The following is a 22,136-nucleotide window of genomic DNA, read 5'->3' on the forward strand; positions in this document are numbered from 1 at the left end:
CTGAGTCCTGAGGGTCTACTTAGGGGCCAGCTGTCGCAGAGAATCACCGGACCCAATATCCCTGCCTTGGACTATAATGTGAGCAGTAAATAAACTTTTATTGTGCTAAACCATTGAACGTAGTATATTGTTTTTACTGTAGGTAAGACGACCATTTTTAGACCTGGAAAACTGGAAGAATAGGACTGTGATCTCTGAAAAGGAAAAAAAAAAATAAGCCCTATGTTTGAGGGAGAGAACTCCAAAGACTCACGGAGGGGTCTCCTGGACAGTCTGACTGATATTGATCAGTGAATGTGTGAAAGGAAACCCTCAGAGACCTGGGGAAAAGCCACCTAAAAGAAGTAGTCAGAATAAATTCTGGTGCTCCTGATGTGAGGCAGGAACACTTGTGTTTTCATCAACATGGTGGAAAGATATAGTAATAAATGAGATATGGGGTAGAATTCTCACAAGGGTATTGCCTTAGTCAGAAGGTTAACTTAACTCTAGAATAAATGCTGCTATGGACCCAATCTGAAAACCTTGAAATAATCAGACTAACTCCAAGAAACTTAACTGTGTACAAAGACAAAACAGAACACCATTTAAAGGAATAAGAAATATCCATCAACCAACAACGTAAAAGTTCTGATTCCAGCATAGAATAAAAAATGTCTGGCACACAAAGAAGCAGGAAAATACGACCCATTTAGCAGGAAAAGAAATATTCAATAGAAGCAAACCCAGAAATGCAATGTGATAGAACTAGAAGATATAGACATTATGACAACTACTATTAAAATCCTGCATATGTTTAATAAGGTGGAGGAAAACATGATCATGATAAGGAGAGAAATGGAAGATACAAAAAGTATACAATCAGAAAATCTAGAGATGAAAAATAAAATATCAGAAATGATAAATACACTGGATGTGATTTATCACAAATTAGATACAGCAGAAAACTGCCAGTTAACTTGAAGACATGGCAATATAAACCATACAAAATAAAACAGAGAGAGGAAAAAAATGAAAAACGCTGAGTATCAGCAAGCTTTGGGACACTAACTAGAATATTTGAAGTTCTAGAAGTGGGACAATGACGTACAGAATAAATATTTTTAAAATCCAAAGGCATATCATAAACAAATTGCTGAAAATAAGTTGCAGAGAAATCCAATAGACATGCATAGCTTAAAAGCAAAAGTACAAAAAATATATATATAGCACTCAAATAACAATAAGAACTTATGACTGACTAAAGTGGCTATATCAGTAAGAATTACATTTCAGAACAAAAATACTGCTAAGAATAAAGAGAAACATTTATGATGATAAATGGAATATTTCATTAAGAGGATATAACAATTCTAAATGTATTTGCTTCAAATGACATGACAGAACTTGAATGGAAAAAAAGGGAGAAATAGACAAAATCCACAGGTACAGTACATGGTAGAAGAAATATATAGAAAATCATTAAAGACATTATAGACTTGAACAAAGCTATTAAATAACTGAACCTAATTAACATTTAAAATACACTCCACTCAACAACAGAATACATATTCTTGTGAAGTATACATGAGACATTCAATGGATAGATCATATTCTGAGCCAAAACCAAGTCTGAATGCATTTAAAAAGATTAATCATGTAAGGTATATTCTCTTTCCACAATGGAATCATTAGAAATCAATAGCAGAAGTATATCTGGAAAATATATCTGTTAAATATTTGGAATTTAACAATGGACTGCTAAACAACTCATGAGTCAAAAAAGACACCTCAAAAGCAATTCGAATGGAGAGATGGAAAGGCTCTCTGGAGTTTGAAGGATGGCTGTGTGTCTTGGCCCTAAACTAATCAGATTATATAATCCACTTGGCTTCAGTCATTGATTCAGAAAAGATTACCTGAAAAAAGTTTATCCAGTCAGAGACAATCATGTTTATTTTGCTGACATGAATAGAAAGTTGCTTCCCTTCTTCTGTGGTTGCCAAAAAAATAGGACCCAGTCTCCACGTTGCTGTTGCCCTCATGTTATCTTGAGAAGAAAGCTGCCTGAAAATAGACAATCTTAGGAAATGAGGACCAAGAGATAGAAAAAATCAAATGAGCACTGATGATATTGTTTGAGTTACTAAATTCAGTAGAATCTGAAACTCGAACTAGTTTTGATCTTTGCAGTTATAGAAGTCAACAAAATTCCCTTTTGTTTAAGCCAGTACGAGTTGGGTTTTTTGCCTTTGCATCAGAAAAAGTCTGAAGTAATATATTCATCAAACCACTTCTCCTTTGTGTCTTTCCCTAACCTTATTCTCTGGCATCGACTTTGAAAAACACATATGATAATAACACTAAGATTAAAAAATGCAAACGGAAACAGTATTCAACTTACTTTCCTTGACCTGCATCTAGGGTCTCTAGTTAGATACATAGAGGGATTGGCAGCCAGTAGAGATGAGCAAGAGGCTAATTTATTCATCATTCACCAGACTTCTGTGGTTCAAAGCTAAATATCTCTGGAAACTGAGCCCTGTTGCAAAGCAGTGATCATTTGTTTCTTATTAGATACATTTTCCCACCAAATTATCTGTGTGGTGGAACAACAATCAAGTGTTCCCAATGAGTGGCCCTAGGTTTTACTTTTTAATGCTTTTATGGGTTTAAATAGACTCCCTTTGCTAACTACAAGATATTTTCTTTAGTCTATTTGATTAAGCAAGCCAGGAATTGGAAAGATAATGTTTCCCAACTTCCTTTCCGATGAATAATAAATGTCACTAAGGAATTAGATAGTAGGAGGTAGTTGCCTGGGCCATCTGCTGCATATGGGAACAGAAGCAAGATATTAAACTTTAAATTAGGTGCTGCTTCACAGAACCTAAAAGAGGAAAGAAAACACACACTAAACTGGAAGATAATCATCAATTCCTATCAGTCAACTTACTTCTTTGAAAGTGTAAAAAACATAATTATATCTTTTACTCCCTAGTCGACATATTTTGTATTGAGTTGAATATAGGAAATCAGTAATTAGCACAAGTCTTCTTCAGTTCAATATATTTTCACATTTCTACAAATAAATGTGCTCTTTTTTTTAATATGCAACTGACGAACTACTAAAAAAAATTTTAAGAGACTATTTTTAACATATGTAACGTACTAAAGAAACAGTCTTGTTTCCATGGCAACTATATCATAGGTCAAAGGAGAGAAATAAAACATTTATGGACAAGTACATTTAATTCAGAAATTACTCACCAAGTTTTGATCCCCAACATAACAGTTAATTGTAACGAAGAAAGGACCTCTCTGTTACTTCATTTGTCTGTATAACTATTCATAAGGAAAATAATGTATATTTATATGTTTGCAGATTTCTGCTATTTTGATATGATTTATGTTTAAACAAGGTTTAGGGGAAATTGATTTTTATGTGAGGAATATAAATATTGGAAAGGATGCTATGGAAATAACTTAGTGTAGTCATTAATAGCATAGCTACAAAGTCAAGTAAAGAAACTAGATTAAGATTGTACAGACATTTGGACAAATTACCTAATTTCTTTAACTCTGAATTTATTCATCTATAAAGCGGGTAAATGTTATTAATTTTACCTAAAATACAAATTACAAAAAATAATGTAAAATGAACACATTAGTTCACTTTGAGTGAAGGATGTGAAAAAGCTATTCAAAGGAAAAGGAATATATATAGCAAACATCTTAAAATACTCAACTCCATTATTGATTAAATAAAAACACATTTACCATCTTTCACATGCTACATTGAAGAAAGTGTTCAAAAGATTTAGAATATTCAGGGTTAGGAGAGCAGAAGGGAAGGAAGAATAATTCTCATACACTGTTGCTGGATGTGTAATTGGAACAACATTTTAGGACAGTTTTTAGGAAATGCCTGAGAAATTTTAGATGCATGTACTCTTTCATATATGTATTTCATGGTTAGGAATTAATCCTACTGAGACATTAACAGAGGTCTATAGCCATTTATATAAAAGGATATTTATTGCTGGACTATTTGTGATAGTAAAAAATTGGACCAACTTAAATATCCATAAACAGATGAAGGGACAAATACGCTGTGAAATACTATGCAGTTTTAAGACAAGCAAAGTTGTGTGTGTACAATAACATGGAAAGATGTCAATGAGATACTGTTTCACGAAAAGAAAAAGGGAAAAACAGTGTATGTAATATGATCTTTTGTTTATAATCATGGATATACATTTGAAGAAATGTTTTAGGTTTAATATTAAAATGTTAAACTTAGATTAATTAGAGTGTTATTTTATAAACTATTTAACAATATTGCCGGTACAAAAACCATGTTAAATAATTATTATTTCCACAATTATTTATTTAATATTTTGAGTCAACAGGCATAAATACCTAAATGAACTATGGTTGTCTAACCTAGAAATGAAAACTTAGAATAGGAATAATTGCACCTGAGATATGGTTGCCAAGGGGATCCAGAAGCATAAATTGAATTAATTTCAAAAGAGGATAAAGTATGAAGGCACAGATTGCTGTCTCTTCTTTCTGCTGCTATAGACACAAAAATATTAAAATGCATCTTTCTCTTTTTTTTCTTTTCAGGAAAACAGTGCTTGTCCAAGCTTTTGCATTCTACCGTATTTTGAGTTATTTGCTTCTTTTTGTTTTGTTTTCTTTTGTTTAAATGTGAATGGTTTTGTGAGTGTGACAGAAATGTTAGATTTTAGAAAATAGGGCACCCAAATGTGTTAGGTCAGATATAATGCGGACGGATAAGATTGGAGGGTGAAGAAGCCAAGGCAAAAGAGGATGTCTTAATATCTTAATCCCAGTGGGAAAGATTCATATTCCCTGAGACTCAGAAAACTGAGGAGTGATGGGATTCGCATCAGTTAGTCATGTGTACCCCACTGGTATCAATACCGCAGAGTGACAGAACATCCTCTGGGGATGACTGCATGTTTGCTTTGAGACAAACTCTAGGTCCTGCATGCAGTGGATCCAGCTAGGTCTACAGTGGCTTGATGCATCAGAGTCTTTTCCTAACTGAATAGTCTACAAGGGCTTCATGAATCAAATGTAGTGAGAACCAGAGACTTTCTTAATATCTTTGGACTTTGTAAGTTAGATATATCTTATAACATTTTACAAAAATTTTGTAAAAAATGCAACATCTGTGAAGTGCAATAAAGCAAGGTATGCTTGTATCAAGGTTACCCAACCAATAAGTGCAAAACCTGAAATGTGGATACACATCTAAAGATAATGACTTTTTATTCTATTCTACCTGCTAACAGACCCATATCTTTGTACGTCCTGAAGAACTATGTGTAGTTCACTGTGCACAGGAGAGATTTTACAAGTATTTATTTCATAGAAATGTGAGATACTGATTTGTAGTTTGTAAAGTATTGTTTCCATTTGATGACCATGATCCTGAGAAGTAGTCTTGGGAGATACTGTTAACATTATTTTAAAATAAAAAGGCCAGTGTTCAGAGGGTTAAGGTGATTGTACCAAATCATTATAGTATTGATGCAAATCTGGGGTAAGATCTGTGTCTTCAGACTTCAGTTGAGTCTCTTGAGGAATGTTCATCAAATTTGGAACAAAAACAAAAATCATGTTGGTTAATTCATTCAGGCAGTTTTGTTAATGTATTTTGAATTTTTAAATTCTGGATCAAATAAAAATTAAAATGTTCCCAAACTATTCTGCCCAGTGATGTGTGCTCCCAGCAAGGAAGATTAAAAATAGAACAGGGTAGGTAAGATAATATGATGGTAAATGTAAGTATAAGTTCATATTTTGCCTTGCCCACCTGTAGTCTTAGGCCAATTACTTAAATTCTATGAACCTCATTTTCCTTATGTCTCGAATGGAGACAATATTATTAAATTTTAAAGTATCCAATTTCAGTGACTATCACATAGTAGTTTCAGATTCTCCTTAGCTGTACATTCTGTTTCTGGAATTACTTTAGATAAGGAATCTACACTGAAATTTCTTCAAATTGGATCATCAGCATGAATCTAGCAAAATAACTATACTTGAAAATAGCTCTGTTACATCTGGAGTTCAGTTTAAATTGCTCTATCTGCAATTACAGACCTGAAGTTCTTTGTAGTCATACTCTCTTGAACCTACCATCAATTACATTTATCCTATGTCTAAAATACCCTAAGAGCAGTATCAGTTGGAAACTCTGCTTACTGGATTTATGATAAGATTAGAAACACAAGCAAACAAAGAAACCTGAAAAAAGAACAGAGAATGTGAAAGCATCAGAGTGGGCTGAGACAAATCAATGAAGCTACTAAAGGAAAACAAGAAGAAATCAAGGCAACTTCACTGGGGAAATGAAAATAAATGAAGTAGGTTTTTATTTTTTTAAAATTATTTATTTATCTATTTATTTTTGGCTGCATTGGGTCTTCGCTGCTGCGCGCGGGCTTTCTCTAGTTGCATCGAGCGGGGGCTACTCTTCGTTGTGGTGCGCGGGCTTCTCATTGCGGTGGCTTCTCTTGTTGCAGAGCACGGGCTCTAGGCACGTGGGCTTCAGCAGTTTTTGCGCATGGACTTAGTTGCTCCACGGCACATGGGATCTTCCTGGAGCAGGGATCGAACCCCTGTCCCCTGCATTCACAGGTGGATTCTTAACCACTGAGCCACCAGTGAAGTCCCCGAAGTAGGTTTTTAAACTCAAGTGACAGGATTTTATAAGTATTCATTTCTGAACATTATAAGTTCCTCACAGAGTAGTTAGGTAGTTTACTAGAGAAGAAAGTCATTTTTTTTGGTAAAATAATTGACAAAATAAGACATCTGGTTCATTGAATTTACAATCATTAAGGAGATATTTATTGTGCATTTTTCTGTGCCATACACAACGTCCATAATTGAATATTACTGTATTAGTAATTGAGACTTGTAGTAAAATGTGGCCCATGTCTTAAGGTTTGTTAAAGAATCAGTATACAGCTAAACATTATTGACGTAAAGCATACTGATTTAACAGTTTTTCTGGAGGCATTTCAGAATTCTTTTATTCATTTAATCCATCTACCCTGTTGAAGGTGGTATAGTGGGGACACCGGCTTAAACAAAGTGGTCTTGTGCTTCAAGCTGCCCAGAATTTAGAGTGGACAGAAACAGATACAAACAATGACAAAATAACTATGTGGCAGCTGCTTTATGGATGAGGGAAGTGCAGTGAGCTATGTGGGTCCAGGAAGGACAAGTAATTAATTCTTCAGAGATAATCTTTAAAGGAGAGAGGATGTTTGAATCGGGTCTTGATGGATAAATATGAGTTAATCAGATTTTACTTGGAAGCAGAGAGATATTAACTTCAGTCAGCAAGAAACCTATTGAAATATGTCAGGGCCACCATTACTAGCATTCAGGATCACAAAAATTGCCGAATAAAATACTGTCGACCCTATAGCATATACTAAAATCATTGTTGTGGGGATGAATTTCTAATATAAGCTTGTTTTCTATTTACTATTATTATTGTTTTTTCTTGGAAAACTTCTATTATTCGAGAATTAACTTGCACTGCCTTCAGTTGGATAGGTTTCCTTGCCCCACCCGCAAAACTGGGTTATGTACTCCTAGTCTGAGCTCTGGTAAACATTGTGATCGTACTTCAATCACAGGAGGAAAAGAGGAGGGGGGTAAGGGAGAGGAGGGGGGAGTGCGATTACAGCACTTGTCACGTTCATTTGGCATAATAGATATTTGTGTATGTTGCCCCACTAGTCTGTGGGTTCCTGTGGACAGCTCTTATCAAAGTGCCTGTCACATGGCAGGTGTTCCATAAAGGTTGAATGAGTTAAATAATGAATGAGAAGAATATGGAGGTTTTCAATTTTTTTATTTTGCAGTGAGAGTTGAATACATATTCAAGCAAAGGTTTCCTGTTGCCTAGGAAATTGAAGGCAAACTGCTTAGGCCAGTGTTTCTTAGCTCACAATCTCTCCTTAATGCATTATTTCCATCCCTACCCCACTGTTCTGAATCTTATTCACCAACTGAACTGGAGTCTTCCTGAACCTGTCTTGGACTTACCATACCTCCCACTTGCCTTTGTATCCTCTTCTCCCACCATGACTCTATGAGTATTTAGTAAGCATTGACTAATCCTAGTTTAGTCAGTAATCCCTGTAAGACCTAGAGTATACTGCCTGATTATTTTGGGGTTATTGATTTTATTATCATTAAATAGATTTTTGGTGCTGTAAATGCTAAGTCTTCTCAAACCCTAAATCTGATCCCATGATCTTAGCCAAAACAGTCTCTGACAATCTCTTTTCCTTGCTTTGATTTTCTTTATAGCATGTGTCACTACCTGGTGACTTAGAAACTAGAACAGTACCTAGCACAGAGTATAGGCTCAGGATAGAGTTACTGGATGAATAAATGAATAAGTAAGTGATTCCATGTTTCATAATATAACTCTGAAGTCCTTCAAAGAGTCTTTGTCAAATATACCTTTGTGTCTGCATCATGCTTAACTGAACCATGCATATCATGGATCTTCCAGGAATATTTTTGGGTGGTGAAAGAAAAGAGAACATGTCACTCCAAAGTGCAATTCTGGCACATTGATTATTTTGAATGAAAGTCACCTGAGAAGCAGCCGGTGTAGTAAGAACACGCTGACCCTGCTTTGTCCCTCTGAAGGCAGGAAATAAATCTCTCATGTGAAAAGTATCCTTCCCATGCCAGGAGGTAGAGAGACATCCTTATCATCAGAGATGGGGGATTTAGGGCTGAGAAGACTGTATAAACAAACCTTGTTACATCTTCACCAATTTACTACCCTAAGCCCAAATTATTTGTCTTGCCAATTCTTCACAAATTTACTGTTTCTTTGTCCAAATGGCATAAAAGTTGCCTGCTTTGGTCACTTCTTGGAGTCTCATATTTTTGAGGCTCCCGTATGTATGAAATTAAATTTGTTTTTCTCCTGTTAATCTGTCTTATGTCAATTTAACTATTAGAACAGCCAGAGAACCTAGAAGGGAAGAAAGGAAAAGTTTTTCTCCCCAGCAGTGGTGAATGCATGGATAATGCTTGAGTAAATGGTTCTCATTTAAAACTACAGTAACCATAGCACAGAGGGAAGTCCTGGCTTGTTCATTGCTGTATTAAAATCATGAACTAAATAGAATCCTAAAAAGAGTATTCAGCATGTTCTTGAATAATTGTACGTAATGTGTACAAAGGATGTAATTAAGCTAAGACACTACTTTATGGTAGTGGAAAAAAGACACAGTATTACACATTCTCTCTAAAAAATAGCTTGTCTTGGACACTCATTATTAATATATACATATGTATGTACATTTAATAATAGGATTAAGAACTTTATGAAGTTGACTTAGAAGAAAATTAGACTCTTAGACTAGAAAGAAATTTCTAGTAGTTCCTTTCTTGGGTAGAAAAATGAAAAGAAAGCCCACCACAGCCCGCCCTAAAATCCAACCAGATTGTATTACCTCTTGTTCTCTGAGGTTACCTTCACATCTCCATCTGCATTTGCTGATGCAGTCACTCCACCACGAATCCCTTGTGTTCGCCTGTATTCACCTTCAGACTTCTTACCCCTCCTGCAAAGCATCTTTCAGGTGCCTTCTCTCTGAGAAGATGTGGTTGTACCTTCTTTCAACACAGTAACACTCTGTGGACATCACTTCTATTTCACATATCTGATTCTATTTTAGTACAGCCATTGTGTATGTAGTTTATTCTCCCTATTTGCTTGCAAGACTATTGAAAACAATGGCTCCTTTACTCATCTTTAATTCCTTGCAGAGTGTCTTGAATACAAATGACATCCATATTGCCTACAAACATTCAGTTCTATAAATTGAAATGGACCACTCAGTTTCCCCTTAGGGTTGACCTACTCCATTTAAGAGAAGGATAAGGGAAGCCCTGGATTCCTAGGGTGTTCACATTTATCTATGCTTTAACAAAACACTCTGTCATTCCCACTGTGGCTTTATATCAGTTATTAGTGGCCACAGTTAGGAAGAATGGGCTAAGAGGGGACACACAAGATTTCGACTTTGTAGTTCAGCTCCTCACTCACCCCTTGCTCCTGGATGCTTACATATGCGATTTCAAGGTCCAAGGCAGAGTAGAGGCTGGTAGTACTATCTGGGGGCATATCCCAGGCCACACTCTCAGTAACTATAGTAATATTTATAGGTAAACCAGCTGGTGGAACTATATCATATAAATGAGCCAAAGATGGCCTTCATGTATTGGGCCCTAGGTGTTATTTCTTCACTACAGGTTGAGACTGCTTATCTCAAAGGCTTGAGGGCCCCAAGCTCAAATGTTTATACATATAATTATTTAAAAAATAACCCCAAAAGTGGATTTTTAGACACTTAGAGTTTGTCTCCTTTGCATAGCCAGTGAAACCTCACTTCACATCTGCTGGCCATTGATAACAGAGAGCCCTGTGGTTATCAGACTCCCAACCTGCCTTTCTGAGGTCTCTGACCCAGAAAATCCCACCTGCTGCTGGGCAACATCCCCTAGACATGTGAGCCCCTCTGGATCCCCCTCTCTCCCAGGAACTCGCTTGCCTTTCCCCCTTTCTGAATGGTGGTCCCCAGTGGGACTCCTCCTCCCATGAAACCCTGTCCAAGGACCACCCAGCAAAGCTTACTGGGTTACTGCCTATCATGGGCATACTTTTTCCTAGATCAGCTCCAAATACCTTGAACAGACTATCATCAAATTTCTTTCTCAGAAGGAAAAATAAAAGCAAGATAAATCTATTCATATATTATAGATATTTATGAACATATAGATACATAAATATATATTTCCTTTTTATGTTGCTTTGCTTTGTTTTTCATTTTAACTCACACTTTTGATTCTCTTACCCTTTTCTCTTTTAAACAGTCTCATGGGCTTTTCTTCCATCTATTGATGTTTTCTCTTAAGGAATAGATAGAATATTAAACAAGCACAGGTTATGCAATACATAAATATCAAAAAATAAGCACAGAGAAATCATGCTGCTGTGTGAGCATGGTGTTCAAACACACACATCTTGGTCTAAAAGTTACCCAGCAAGAAAATCTGCTGAGCAAGCTTTCTGTGACCTGCAGCTTAGCCATACAATCTTTATCTAGGGTGGGGAGATTATGGCTATTAAACTTATTAAGTTTTTTCTTCTTTATTTAAACTTCAGGCTTTCTCTCTTCCATCCTTTGCAGGCTCCAGGCCTGATCATTTCATGTGCCCCTCAGATACCACTGAACCCTTCCATGGCTTTCAATCACAATTAGCTTTAATAACGCCTTGGCCTCCCCCTGTGTTCCTCTTCTCCAGCTGTGATTGAATGTGGGCTTCCCCCCAGCCCCAGCCCCCCATTTCATCATGGAAGGAAGCTCTTGACTTTCATCTAGCCTGATTATGCAGGTATGAGTTTCCCATGGCAGCTGGCTGAGATCTCTGTGGCAGCTTGCCTCCCCCTGGCATGTAAGCTCCGTCACCAAAAGGCACTTTTAAGTCTTCCTTTGCTACACATCCTTTACAGCTCCTTGCTAGACAAAACAATTCCTTGAGAGAAAAGAAGGATAGTGAAGGGGGGCAGGGTGTGGGGAACCACAAAGGAATTAGAGGGGAGGAACAGGAAGAAGACTAACAACTTCCCTTTTCCCAAAGCGACCTGATTTATCATGCTTCTGTAATGCTATTAAAGGGGTCTTGCAAGGGTTTTCAGAAGAAGGAAATGGACATTTATCAGATTTCTATGGAAAGATGCAATTATGTCGAATGCAAGCGTTTTCAGAAGAAGGAAATGGACATTTATCAGATTTCTATGGAAAGATGCAATTTATTGAATGCAAGGGTTTTCAGAAGAAGGAAATGGACATTTATCAGATTTCTATGGAAAGATGCAATTATATTGAATGCTTATTATCCTGATACTGTAGCAAACATTTAAACTGTATCAACGCATTAAAAAGTGACAACAAATTAATTTGATGGTCACTATTATTCTCCTATTTTACCAAAGAGTAAACTGTGTAAAGTTACACCTCCTTAGTGAAGATGGGGCCTTGGACTGTACTCCTAACAAAACTCTCTCCTACCCACATCCACAAGTTTATTCAACTTCATGGTAAATCTGAAATAGGTGTTATACCTTTGTTTTAGGTGAAGATGCTGAGGTTTGGGAAATTTGCTACTTACTCCCATATATGTATACTTGAATGTACTATTCCTTCGAAGGAACTGTGGTATCCTACAGAAAAATCACAAGCAGTAAAATTAGATCCTCAAAATTTAAAGAGTTGCTCCATATTTAGACAGCTAGTAAGATGATGAAAAGGGTTTAAGTATAAATATGTCTAGCTCCAAAACTCTCTCACCTTCCACTTCAGCTTATTGACTCCTCAAAGTAGCCTAGACAAAGGAGAGCAAGGCAGTGTCATTCTAGTAGGATATTTCTAGGTGAAATTTTTGTTAGTTGTTATTGATTTATAATTGTTCTAACTTGAAGTGGTCCTATTTGCTAGAGATCTCAAAGTTATTTGGGTCCCTAGCACAGATATAGGCACACACACAACAAAAATGAATGGAAAGTTTGACAGATAACATCCTATTACACAAAGCAAATAGGAAAAAAAAAAAATTCTTCATTTTACTGGTCATCAAATTAAGTCTTTATTTAAGGGGTCAGGTGAGAACAGTTATTTAACAAGCCAGAATCCTTAAGTTTTAAATTGTTACTCTGGATATTGGCTTTCTGATGACCAATACGAGGAATCTCACCAGATAACTACAGAAAGGAATTAATACAGTCTGGAGCAGTGCCAGTGTGAGAGGGAAGGGCTGAAACGGGGTCGACCAAGTAAATAGGACAATCTGCTAAAAGCTAGATTCAGGTTAACATATGGTGATGTTATTGGGCATTTGATATATGGTTATTAAGGCCTGTTTTGCTTTATTGTAGGCTTTTTGAATTCCCATTTCCCATCCTATAGTTGACTTGTATGTGACTGAAATTTGACACTACCTTCACCATCCCTGTAGGCGTATTTCCTGTTTTGTTTTTTAATGGACAAATCTAATCCAGTATTTTAAAGGAGTTATTTATGGACTTCTCTAGGAAAATTCATTTACCTCTCCTCTATTAACCCATATTCATGTCAGTATCATGGCAATTACCAATATACGTTATATTGAATTTTTAACATATCTTTTTTTCCCTACTAAATGATGAAATCATTGAAAGAAACTCTACTAGTATAACCTCTTTTTGAAGTTTTTAGCTTTGTTCAAAGTAAGTTATCAATACATAATTAACTTATAATTGAAATTTTAGAATGCAATCATCTGTGCCTCAATCTTTGCTTATACTGAGTCCACTGTGGAAGGAGTCTTTTAAAAATGTAAAGGTAGCTTTATAAATGTATGGTGATTGTAGAAGTATTATAACTTCTTTCAGTTAAAATATAATTAATTAGGTAAGGCACAATTCCTTTTGGAAAAGTACTGAGTGACTTGTTGGCTACATGATTTTAAGTACTAAAATTTACAGAAAGGAAGGAGTAGGAGGTGTTTAATATGTTCATCTTGCACGTGGTATCCAATCTCTGCTCCAGGATACTGGCTACTTGTGGACTCCATTCAAGTGTCCCCTTCTTGCTGTCTGGCTTTCATTTGGGTGCGGTCAATGCAAAGTACAGGCATGCATCAGAAGGAGGGAGGGGAATGAGGTCCAAGAATCTACTACTCTGGCTTTCTTCCTCTGGGTCATCACAGTTGGACATGTCCTTCTACCACATTTCATAATCCTGCCAACCCCTGACCCTCTCCTACTTTTATCTTGCAGGGTTCTATAACCACACCACTGCAGTTATTTCTTCAGACCTGAAAGTGGGAAAATTTCCCTGCTATCATCAGCTCTGGGAGTATTGTACTGATCCACATTGTATTCTCTAAATCTGCCACACCCTTGAATATAGTCCCTTTATCAAACTCTCCTCAATTATAATTATATAGTTCAGGAATGTTGTTTCTTGCTGACAAAGAAGATATTGAAAGTACTACATGTAACATTTGACTATTATTTACAGAGCACCTCCACATGGGAGGTGTCCTGAGGTAACATGAAAATATAAAAAGCAAAGACTGTATCTTTATAAATTAAAACCGAAATTTGAAAAATTCAGGTGCTTAACTCATTAACTTTTTTACACGTGACCTCAAATAATGACTTCCATTTATTTTGCCCCTGTGCTGCACCAGTGTGATTTAAATTTTCACTATATTGGGCAAAGGACTACATGTGGTTATGTGGATGTAGCCACAAGTCTCAATAAGAGGAAATTGAACGACCAAAGGGTGGTAGAAGTTAAAACACTACCACCACCATACATTTATAAAATCAGCTTTACATTTTTTAAGGACTTCTTCCCAATATCCAATACCAGAATGGATTCATTATAAACAAAGATTGAGGCACAGATGATTACATTCTAAAATTTCATTCAATTTTATGAAACCGTGCAACAAAAATTTTAGTTCTTCTTTCTCGGTCGTCTTTCCTGGATACTTTCCAGTGTGTTATGAGTACAAATTTAAGAGGCCAGTTGAGAAGTGCTTCTTGAATTTGTAGAATTTTTCCTGCAGAAAACAAGTGGGGGTGTTTTGATTAGATGTGGGTGAAAAATAATTTATTTTAAAGTGAGAGGGAAAAGCTTGACTAATAGAAAAGGAAATTATGCATTATATAGGAATACATATTAACTACCTTTAAGACTTATTAAATTGTTCTTTTTCAAATATACGGAGAAAACACTTCACTGATAGTGAAATAGATTGTGAGCTCACTTTTATGCCAGAGGGACTTGACCTTTATCCAGTTAACTAAGTTACATTTATTGCTATTGATAGATACCAATTTTCTTATTTCTAGTTCCACATATTCTATGTGCCCCTATTTTAACAACATAAAATTAAAAATGTGTTCTATTCAATGTAAATGTGGGGTTGAGAGGGGTTTAATTTTCGGGCTATAAATATCAAAGTTAACTAATACTTAATCAATTTACTTTTATTTCTCATTTACTATTTTGAGTAGAAATGATATATGTCTTTGACTGCCATTAATACACATAAATATGAAAATTCTATAACTTTTCAGACCATAAAAGTCAATGAATAATCATTTATTTACTACTTTGTAATAGTATTTATTCAGAAAACACATTTTAGTTTCTACTCTATGCCAAGTAATACCTAAAAAATATATATAAGAATCTTATCCTAAAAATACTTGGAGTTTAATGAAAAAACAGGCATTTAACTAGATAATATAGTATGAAGAGCTGCCAGCTGAATATATACATTTATATATGAATATATGGATATAAAATCACAAAGGTAAGAGCAATTATATTAGTCAAGGTAAGTTAAGTTATGCTGTGGTAGCAAACAATCCCCAAAATCTATGTGCCTTAACATTATCGTATTTTATTTATCTCTCATTCTGTATGTTAAATGCAGGCAGGCAGGTTGCTCTAGTTATTGATGACATCCAGGGATTGAGCTAACAAAGGCTTGATCTTGACACATGCTTTAATAATCACCAATCACAGAGCATTCATGACAAATTACACACTGAATCTTAAAGCTTCTTCCTGGAAGTGACACATTTCACTTGCCTTTATGTTTCACTGGTCAAAACAAGTCATAAGACGCTCATCTTCAGAGGAAGTGAAGAAGGCAACATGTTTAGAAAAGGAGAACTAAAATATTTGTTAGCAGCCTAAATGATTAACGTGGTGTTAAATTGTTAAATCTGAATATATAACTCAGAGAATATTCCACAGAGAAGATAATACTTGAAATAACTTCTAAAATAGGAGAAAACATGCTTTTTTTTCAGGAAGATTAGTTATTTCAAAAAATTTTTGTACCTTGGTCTGTTCTATATGTCCATGTACTTAACTTATTTTTTTATTTAATAATTTGTGATAATAAACAAGGATTTGTCTTTCTAATTATTGGCCAAAATCTTTCCACACACACTACATACATATAATAATTTGTAATTTTAAAAAGCCTAAAATATTTCACCAGTATTTTTTTTTAATAGTCTATGTCCTTTGTCACATACTCAAACTGATACCAATGTTGTTATAAGTTTATGAGTGTATTCTAAGTTATTTTTGAGAGGTTTGTGTTTTCTCTCACGCTAAATATTTCCCTCTAGTTGTTTGTTCTATGTAATTTTCAAAGCAAAACTAGATGCTACAAACTTGATTTATTTATTGAATGACCTTCATTAGTTTTTTGATGTCCCAATATACTGGAAGCCCTTTATAAAAAAAGAAAGGAGAAAAATGCACAAAGTATTTTTTCTTACATACCAGAAAATGTTGTTTTGTTATTGTTGAATAGAATTTGAACTTGGTAAAGTTGATGTCTTCTTCAAAATTCAAAAAAGTGACAGTGCTAAAGCATATTTTGGACCTGGGAAATTCAATTTACCAGGCAATTTTAGAACAGTCATTAGAAGGTAAATGTTCTATTTGAGAGTTCATCTGTGGATGAAACTATAGCATATTTGATATGTTTTTAAAATAGTCCAAAATAAATTTCAAATATAACATTAGAAAGGTTTTCAAAGACTTTTTCTCTTTTCCATGAGGCAAGAGTTGTAGTCTTATTTTTATTTTCCTTAGGAAGATAATATTGGAGGGTGGGATTTTTCAATAAAATATTCATAGTTTTCTTTAAAAGCTATTTTTAAAAATTTTTCCCAAGTATTCAAATAATGCTGCCAACATTCTACCAATCTTTCCAAAGGAATCAAGTTGATTTCCATCTTCTTCAGCTGCAAATACAGCTTCCTTTTCTTTATGAAACTCCCTCATCTCACTTTATTGCCTGTTTCAATACTTGTTTCTCATTTCCACCAACTGCCTACTTCTATTCTCTCTAGTCGGACTACAACTTGTTGCCTGAATATCCCGATTTTTATTTTTTATTTTCAATTCTATCTTTTGGGTTTAGAATAGTTTCTTCTCTTGTGTTTCAATGAAATGCCACTGGTTTCTCCTTCAAATTCCTTGGTTAATAGAAATCAGAAATTCCAAGGCACTAGCTCCTGGGTGCACTCAGAATATGCATTCACAGCCCTTGGAATGCTCACAAATGTGTATTATTATATATGTTGTACAGAAGAGGAAATTAAGGTTGAGAGATAATTATTATAATAAAAATAATTATAATAGTTAATGTATTTCTATCTTCTAGGAACTGTGATTTGCCTGTTATAGGAATTATCTCATGTAATCCATACAATAATCCTAAGAGGTAGATAGTATTGCCGCCCTTTTACAGGAGAAAATGAAACTCAAAAATATTAAATAATTGGCCTATAGAGTGTGGACTTTTAACTAGTATTCTATGAAGAGGTCCCCCCAAATAGTATTTACAAAATAACTCATAGGTCAATTAACATAACTTCTATGATTTTTCTGAATATTTATTTATTAATTAACCTTAACTCTAATGTCAGATGCATATATACCAAAATACCGCATGTGGAATGCTGATTTGTCCTGAGGTTAAAAAAAAAAAATTGTCTTAGTCTGTTTGGGCTGCTTTAGCAAAATACCACAGAATGGGTAGCTTATAAATAGCAGAAAATTATTTCTCACAGTTTTGGAGACTGAAAGTCCAAGCTTAAGATGCTGGTATGGTCACATTCTGGTAAAGGCCCTCTTCCTGGATCATAACTGATGACTCCTCTCTGTCCTCATATAGTGGAAGGGGCAAAGCTAATTTCAAGTGCCCAATCAGATAAAATTTCATTGATGGCATTGCATTTGTCTTTTCTTCTGTTTATGTTAACTTTCTTCTTGTATTCCAACAATCATATTGGAAACATACATAACATAAAGGTTATGAATGTGGGCTCTGTAATTAGACTGTTTAAATTCAACCACAATTATTTAATCTTGTTAAGCTTCAAATGTCTGCTTTTGGATGGGTTAATATTAATACTTGCCTTTACTGTTGTTGCCAGTATTAAATAAATCAATACATTTCTTAGCACCATGGTTGACACATAGTAAGTGTTCAGTGGGCAGTGTGAAAGGGAGACTATAAGTCCAAAGACTACCATTTTGGTTTATCATACAAGGACCATCACAATACATTCAAAACTTCCTTGAGAAACCTACACTATCAAATACCATCCTTGAACACTAAATGCCATGCATACAATTCCTCCTTGCTTTAGTATATGCTTTTTTATTCTGTCTATAATATCTCTATTCTTCTCTTTTTTCTCTAGCAGCCTAACTTCTCTATTTAAATATTCAATTCATATATTACCTCCTCTGAGGGAACCTCTGTGATACATCTATGATGAGTTAGTAATTTCATCTTCATTATCCTATATTTTTTTTTACTATAATTATGAGGTTCTATGTGAAATATCCATCAAATGGTCAGATGCAAGAATGTTTGGGGTCATTTTTATTCATCTCCATAACACTAATTCCTTTGGCCATAGTCAGTATGTGTTTACTAAATGACTGAATGTGTGTATGCAAAAATGAATGAGAATGATTTTTCACTTTTTGTGAAACAGATATTAATATGTGAAGACTCTCTACACATTTGTATTTCCTGCCAAAATTAGTAAATACAAAATCTTCCATGAATTTAATTTTCCATGCATCCACATGTCCTGAGATCTGTGAATACCATAGAAACCTTCCAAATATTATTTTATATATTTTAATGAGTACATCAGTATTCATAGTTATATAATTTCACTATGTTGGATCTTGTTATTTTATTCAAAATAACTCTTTCAATTTGTCATATTTGACATCTCAGGTAAATATTAAGCATTTTAAGAGTTTCTGTGAATTTTACCATTCTTTGCTATACTCTCCAAATTGGATATTCTGTCTGCACTTGGAGAGCACAGTTGGTTGTCTTTTCAAAATCTTGAATAATTTTGATACTAATTTAACTGTGATAGACTAACTCCAGCATCTTGATTAGCCTCAATATTTTTAGTGCTCAATGAGGCATTTTTGTCAATGGTTTAAAGATTACAAAATTCAGAAATGAACATCTGCTATTCTTTTCTTCTTCACCACATAAAAATTCAATTCCAGAAGAAAATCAGAAAACCCTCCAGGATTAGGTGCCTCTCCATATTGTCTTTATTTCACTGATGTCTGAAATTGTGTCTGTAGAGTTTAGTTATAACAATAATCTTGTCAGACTGGGTACTCACTATGTGCCAGGCATTGGGTAGACTTTAGATAAATTACTCACTGAATTCTAAAAGTTGAGACTAGGAAGTAGCAATCATTATCTTCAAAACATATAGATAGATGAATGGACAGGTAGATATGGAGCCTCAGATAAATTAATTTACCTTCAGACACATATTTAAAGAGCAGCCAAAACTGGCTTTGAATTCAGTTCTGAAAAATCCCAAATGCCTTAATCTTTTAATGTACCACATGGCCTTTCTGCTATTTTCCACTTAAAAGAGAAATTTAGTTGTTTAGTTAGAGTATGTAATAAAAGTATTTCATAACCAAGACAATTCCAAACACACACACACACACACACACACACACACACATACCCTTCCCCCTCAAAATGACCTTGGTCCCCATTCCGCAAACTTGGCAAAGTCTTGATGTATAATTATAATATACCAGGCATAGCCTAGAATGCTAGAGGGTAATTTTATCCTGATATTCTTTTGATATAAATGAGCAGGAAAGGCAAAAAATATTCCAGTCTTCCTCTTATTAACCAAATGAACATCTGAGCAACCTGCTTGAAACAAAATCTTTGATGTAATTCATGGATCTTAGCAAAGTTCTGCCCAAAGCACTGTGGTAAAGATGAATAAGTGCATTATTAGAAAGTTAATGAAAATATAGATCCTTGGTACAGTAATTTAAATAGAGTTCATGATGTAACTTAAGTAAACGATGAATGTAAATTGGAGGAAAATAATGATGAATTGCACATATGTTGGACAGAATGTTAATTTTTTATCAGATTAAGGATATTAACTGAATAAAAAGGAAAATTTTATCATTAAAATAAATGTTTGGTTCCCTTGTTGTTTCATAGTATCCTGTACATTTCCAATATAACACTCATTTTATTTATAAATTAAATAAATGTATTTGCTTAATGCTTGTTTTTTATTAATAAAACTGTTGTTTTTCCAGAGCAAGAACTAAATTTATCATGTATCCCTAGTCCCAAGCACATAGTGGGGGCTCAGTGATTATAATTTTGCATAAATTAGTGAATGGATTTATTTAGACAGTCTTACAACTGATCTAATAGACAACAACAAATACAAAATATCATATCAGATTAGAACACAATTTTAAACTAGTTTAAAGTGTAGTGTAAAATAAAGTTCCAAACCCAGTTTTTCTATGTACTAGTAATATGACCTTAGACAAGTTATTTGATCTCTTAGTGCCCAGTTTCCTCATTTTAATTTAATAATATCTACTTGCTAGCATTTTGATAAGGTTTTCATGAATTGAGAACAGTGTCTAGTATAGTGTCCAGTAGGGACTATATAAATATTAGATCTTATTTTTATTTTTCATTAAAAACTTGACATTTTGAGGTCCAGCCTTCAGGTGTTTGGAGCTCAGCTGAGGATGTGGGTCCCAGCCGTGAGGCTGAACAGCCCTGGGGTGTGGGAGGACAAAGGGATCCAAGTCGTGTCTTTCCTGCTTTGGGAATCAGTGTCCCGGCTGTCTGATGAAGCAGAGAGATGGGCACCTGGGGTCCCTCCCGGTCCCATGGAACATCAGAGAATGTATGGACTCTGAGCCGCAGAAACAGAATCCAGTAGAGAAGAACCAAGTGTGCTGTTGAATCTGCTAGACAGGTTCCTGGAGCAAGAGTGAATAGATCAGGCCCCATCACTGGGACATTTTAGGTTGTGGCTGATAATCTCTACCACACAGGAGCATTGTGAGAAATGCATATGATGGCAAATGCAAAGGGGCAGACACTCAGTAAAGATATATATATATATTTTTTTTTCCTTTTTTTCTTTTTGTGAGTGTGTATGTGTATACTTCTTTGTGAGAGTTTGTCTGTATAGCTTTGCTTTTACCATTTGTCTTAGGTCTTAGTTGGTACTTTTTTTTTTTTTTTTAGTATAATTTGAGGGCTTGTTATCATTGGTGGATTTGTTTTATGGTTTGGTTGTTCTCTTCTTTCTTTCTTTTTTTAAATTAATTTTTAATTATTTTTATTATAATTATTTTTTATTTTAATAACTTTATTTTAATTTTCTTTCTTTCTTTCTGTTTTTCTCAATTTTCTTCTGAGCCATGTGGCTGACAGGGTCTTGGTGCTCTGTCTGGGTGATAGGCCTGAGCCTCTGAGGTGGGAGAGCAGAGTTCAGGATATTGGTCCATCAGAGACCTCCCAGGTCCATGTAATATCAAACAGCAAGAGTTCTACCAGAGATCTCCATCTCAACGCTAAGACCCAGCTCCACTAAATGACCAGCAAACTACAATGCTAGACACCCTATATCAAACAACTAGTAACACAGGACCACAACACACCCATTACCAGAGAGGCTGCATAAAATCATAAAAAGGTAACAAGCACCCCCAAACACACCACCGGACGTGGTCCTGCCCACCAGAAAGACAAGATGCAGCCTCATTCACCAGAACACAGGAACCAGTCCCCTCCACCAGGAAGCCTACACAACCCACTGAACCAAACTTACCCATGAGGGGCAGACACCAAAAACAACGGGGACTATGAACCTACAGCCTGCAAAAAGGAGACCCCCAAACACAGTAAGTTAAGCAAAATGACAAGACAGAGAAACACATAGCAGATGAATGAGCAAGGCAAAAACCTACCAGACCAAACAAATGAAGAGGAAATAGGCAGTCTACTTGAAAAAGAATACAGAGTAATGATAGTAAAGAAGATCCAAAATCTTAGAAATAGAATGGAGAAAATACAAGAAACGTTTAACAAGGACCTAGAAGAACTAAAGACCAAACAAACAATGATGAACAACACAATAAATG

Source organism: Eubalaena glacialis, chromosome 5, assembly GCF_028564815.1.
Source record: "Eubalaena glacialis isolate mEubGla1 chromosome 5, mEubGla1.1.hap2.+ XY, whole genome shotgun sequence".
Taxonomy (NCBI): domain Eukaryota; kingdom Metazoa; phylum Chordata; class Mammalia; order Artiodactyla; family Balaenidae; genus Eubalaena; species Eubalaena glacialis.